The following is a 4942-nucleotide window of genomic DNA, read 5'->3' as shown; positions in this document are numbered from 1 at the left end:
TAGACTTGCATTGTCAGATTTACACCATACATACCACTTAAAAATGCAAGCCAAAGATGTCCACATTAGTCATTTTGATGACAAAATATTCTGCCATTTTTGAGGCAACCTTTCAAGTAACATTTTGAACTTTTTTTGTTAATAAGGATTTACTTATTAGGATGTTAACACCATGTTTTGCACACTTTGGTTACATTCATAATAGGACAGGTAATTACTGGTTACACAAGATTCAACAGTTCAAGTCAATGTCAAACACAGTCATAGACAATTTTGTATCTTTAATTCACCTCACTTGCATGTCTTTGTACTGTGGGAGGAAACCGGAGCTTCTGGAGGAAACCCACACAGACATGGGGAGAACATGCACACTCCACACAGAAAAGACCCTGACCACTCCACCTGGGAGTCAAACCCTGGACCTTCTTGCTGTGAAGCGACAGTGCTACCCACCATGCTGCCCACTGTTAATAAGGACTTTTCCTTTTTTTAGTAAGGGATTTTCTTTGTAACTCTTTGATAAAGGCATTTTAATGCAACACCAATGTTATGATTAATAAATGATAATATGCTTGTTCTTAATTATAAAATTAACAACCTTGACAAGGTTATGTGTTGTACAAAATCAAAGCTTGTATAACAATTACAAGTTGTATTAATATTTTTAACAATTAACTAGGTTTTTGCAATATGACAATGTAGATGGTTTAATAAGTCAATACAAAAACCTCATTCATTCATTCATTTATTCATTCACTGTCTGTTTTATAACCACTTTATCACATTCAGGGTTGCAGTGGGTCTGATTCACTGAGCGAAAGGCAGGAAACACCCAGGACAAGTCACCAGTCCATCACAGGGCAAACACACACACGCAAATTCACACACCCACTCACACAGCAACTCATACTCATAAGTATCTTTAATTAACCTGACTGCATGTCTTTGGACTGTGGGAGCAAACCTACAAGAACACACAAACTCGACACAGAAAGGACCCAGATCGCTCCACCTGGGAATCAAATGTTTCATTTTCTATGGCACCAATGTCAAAACAATTCACAAACATCTTAATCCTTACATTTTACTATTAAAAGAACAGTTATTTCAGTTCCTTGAAGCATAGTGGTGTAGCAGGTAGTGTTAGTGCCATTCCCAGGCTTGAGCCTTGTCTCCAGTTAATGTCTTTGAGTCTGGCAGGTGCTCACTGTTTCTGTTTCTGATTATGGTAAAGTGATTACTAAAGATGAACAAACACATGAGTAATTATTATTTAATGGCATTTTATAATTTTATATAAATTTTTTTTACTAAAAAACCTTTTAAGACCCAAGGAAATGTTCCTCTTTGTGTCTTGTTACTTTGTTCTCTTTTTGTATGTGCTAAAAAATGCTAAGGGAAACACTAGAAGCAGAAAAGCAGATCTTCATTCCTGATTGAAGTAAGCTTTCTAAACAATTGCTATGGTTACTAAGCTTCATGGGGTAGAATTACAATGGCAACCCTGTGTAATAAATCAGGGTGGTGACAGCATAGCAAGGTTGTTATGTAAATAGCAGTATTGGAGTGCTCTGGTTGTAGAAAACCCAAGCTGGTAGTACAGTAGTACAAACAGGTAAGATGGTTAGTTAATGCTGTCCCATTCAGAAACGATTAAACAAAACAAAACTGTTGAACAGTGTTACTTTAAGAAAAGAACAGTGAATGTCCGTTTGGTCTGTGTTTTAGTTAGTGTATGTGTCAGCACATAATTTTGATATAAAAAGATACTGACCTTTGCACAGAGGTATAAAGAGTGGCCCACACCACTTCCCAGTTACGAGGAATAAAAAAGAAAGCAAGCTTACATGAGGCAATAGATATACAAAATTACAGGTGATAAAGTAGATCAATGTGCATCAATAAATATAAAATGCTGCACGAGATGCTTGAGTGATCCACTGCAAAACAAAGTAAGTAAATGTTACCTGTAACAGTAAATAACATCTGTCATGGGATGTGGCATTGGTGACTTACTTATGTGTGAAGGTACCATTGACTTGGAGGTGTATGATGGGACTTTAGAGAGATACATGCTGCAATCAGGGCCAGTTCTTTTCCCAGAAAGTCCATGATTATTTCAGCAGGCCTATACTACAAATGTAGACACAGAGTGCATCTGCTTGACCGGCCTGCCTGCAGTTCATATCTGTCACCTATTGAAAATGGAACAACATGAAGATGAGAATTATACAACAGCGACCACGGACTGTTGAAAATGGACAATTAGTGTTCTCAGTTCCCAAACCATTAAAATGTCTTATTAATAAGGACGCCCATGGAACACAGGAATAAAAATCTCTGTCTCAACTTTTGTGGAGTGTGTAGCAGGTATTAAGTTCTAAATGTGTTTATATTAACAAAATACAACAAAGTAGATCAGTAAAAACATTGTAAATCTTTTCGTTCTACCTTTATCAACTAAATAAAGATTCATAAAAATTACCAAATCACAGATTCTTCTTTTTATTGTGTTTTACTAAACATCCACTGGTTTGTAAATGAGCGAGTACATTTTTGCAAGTGTTTGTGGTATAGGGTTCAGACCCAGTGCATGATAAAAAAAAAAAAGAATCCCATTAAAAGTCATTAAACATATTTGACAGTAACAGCTTAGCATGAGGAAGGAAAAGGTGTTTCTCAGCTACTGGCACTGGAACAACAATGTCACAAGACATGACTAGGGCAGTGGTAGCTCAGCCGTTAAGATACTGGACTAGTAATCAGAAGGCTGCCACTTTAAGCCACATTGCCGCCAAGCTGCCACTGCTGGACCCCTAACCAAGGCCCTTAACAATTGCTCAAACTTTATTCAGTCATATACAGTTTGACAATGTTTATAGAATTCAGATTTAATTGTAAGTCACATTGAATAGAAATGTCTGCTAAATTCTATGTAAATGACTAAGCCAGAGGCAGCATTTTTATTCTATAAAGCTTTAATTAGACAAGCAAATACAAAACCACAATTCCAAGTTGAAGTCAAAATATAGTCCAATGTCAAAACATGAGCAGAAAACATATGTAGCAGACAGTCTAAATGGAAATCCAAAAAGCAATAAATTAGAAACAGGATATGGTAATGCACAATGTAACAGTAGACATAATAATGAACGCTCATTTTATAGAATAATTCAGCAAGGCTTTGCAACTCGACTGAGAATGACCAGGTTTTTAATAAGGCGTTCTAATCAGTAAAAGTATGAAACTTCTCTAGTATTCTGAAGACCGTGTCCATGTGACAGGCAAGTGCTACTACATCATAAAATATAACAGCCTATTGTTTTAGCATCAAATACAAATGCAAGTCATGAGTTAATGGGTATGCCAGTCAAGGGGTGGATAAACATCCACAATCCTACAATGTAAATGTAAATATAATGAACATATGGTGGTGATATGTTTTTCACTTGAATGTTAATAAAATCAGGTTGTCGTAATGAAGGCGAACATTCAGGTGCTTCTTTAATGTTTAAAATGTGGTTTGTGGGTTTTGCAGTTAGTTGAATTTGCTTCCTAAGCTAAAATGTGTATTTATCAGTGCATAAGGAGCCACTTTCACATTGGTGTAACTTGTTTGACAAAGTAGAGGAGTATAGATTGTATAGAGTGGAGATACTTCCAGAAAGGTGTACGGCATACAATTAAGCAATTAAAAACCCTTCTGTCTTAATGACTGTGGTATGCTAGAAAAATCACACCAATGACAGCAGAATGTGGAATAACTTTTTTTAGTGACAGCAGTGTACTAAAATAACGGTCCCAGTGACAACAGTGCACTAGAAAAACTGTCCCATTGACAGCAGTGGGCTAGAAAAACTGTCCCAGTGTCAGCAGTATACTAGAAAAACTGATTTTCATAAATCCTTTCGTTTTTACATGTTACACAAAAGGGCATCTGAAGAAGAGCTGCAAGTAAGAAGCCCTTCTACACAAAACAAAACATCACTTATAAGATGCCCATCAAAAAAATGAAATACTTTGCAGTCATATAAGGCTAAAGTGGAACTTTTTAGCTTGACCTATAGACAACACGAGGGCATAAATCTAATATATCTTGACTTTGGATGTAAAGGAAATAAATTAGCATGGGTTAAAGAGCATTCTGCAATATGATTTGACCGTAAGGTCATGGATGTCAAAGTGTTTGAACAAATGGGCTACAACAACAGAGGGCCACTCATGTTATGTCAGCCGAGAATAGAAATCTGAGATTTCAGCAGGCACGGGCTCACCAGAAATAGACACATAAAGCAGAACAGTTCACCCACTGATAAAAGATAGAATGAAAGCACATGACAGGGTCAGAAATTCTTTGCTGCATATCCTAGCTTGTTTGGGTCAGAGTGCAGGGTCAGTCGCTGTACAGCACCCCTGGGGCTGCATGGCAAAGCTAGAATACAAACTCAAAATCTTCTGATTAATCACCCAATGCTCTACCCACTAGACTACCAATTTACCCAGTTTTGCAAAAATAGCATGAGTTACTGGACTTAATCTGTCTTTTATCAACAGTTTAATCTGGTGATAAAATTGTGGCAAGGGGAATGTTTTCTTTGCAAACATTAGGCACCCTAATTACAATTACCACATGTATCCCTTTTATTTATGATTTAGCTTTCTAATAGTGGCTACTTTTAGCATAATAATGTGCCATGTCACCAAGTACAAGTAATCTTAAACAGCTTTTATAAACATAACAATAATTTTGATTAACCAATCACAAAATTAGAATAGAACAGATTTATAGCATGAATGTCCAGCTGACAGACCTTCATTTCATTTCATTTTCATCAACCATTTATCCTGGTCAGAGTTGCTCCCGGTCCGATTCCACTGGGAAGCACTGGGTACAAGGCAGGGATACCCTGGTAAGGGCACCAATCCATCACAAGACTTCGGC

At 36.9% G+C, this 4942-nt stretch overlaps 1 long non-coding RNA gene across 1 annotated transcript; it reads right to left on the bottom strand.

The window, feature by feature from the left end:
- Positions 1 to 728: 728 nt before the first annotated feature.
- Positions 729 to 1824, bottom strand: LOC134320019 (uncharacterized). The gene is made up of 2 exons (XR_010013599.1): positions 1775 to 1824; positions 729 to 1240 (listed from the first exon to the last, which is right to left on the bottom strand). It is a non-coding gene; the product is annotated as an uncharacterized LOC134320019 (long non-coding RNA).
- Positions 1825 to 4942: the final 3118 nt, after the last annotated feature.

This window comes from Trichomycterus rosablanca, chromosome 1, assembly GCF_030014385.1.
Source record: "Trichomycterus rosablanca isolate fTriRos1 chromosome 1, fTriRos1.hap1, whole genome shotgun sequence".
Taxonomy (NCBI): domain Eukaryota; kingdom Metazoa; phylum Chordata; class Actinopteri; order Siluriformes; family Trichomycteridae; genus Trichomycterus; species Trichomycterus rosablanca.
The sequence above is the reverse complement of the archived record's forward strand: the minus strand, read 5'-3'. Positions and strand labels throughout refer to the sequence as shown.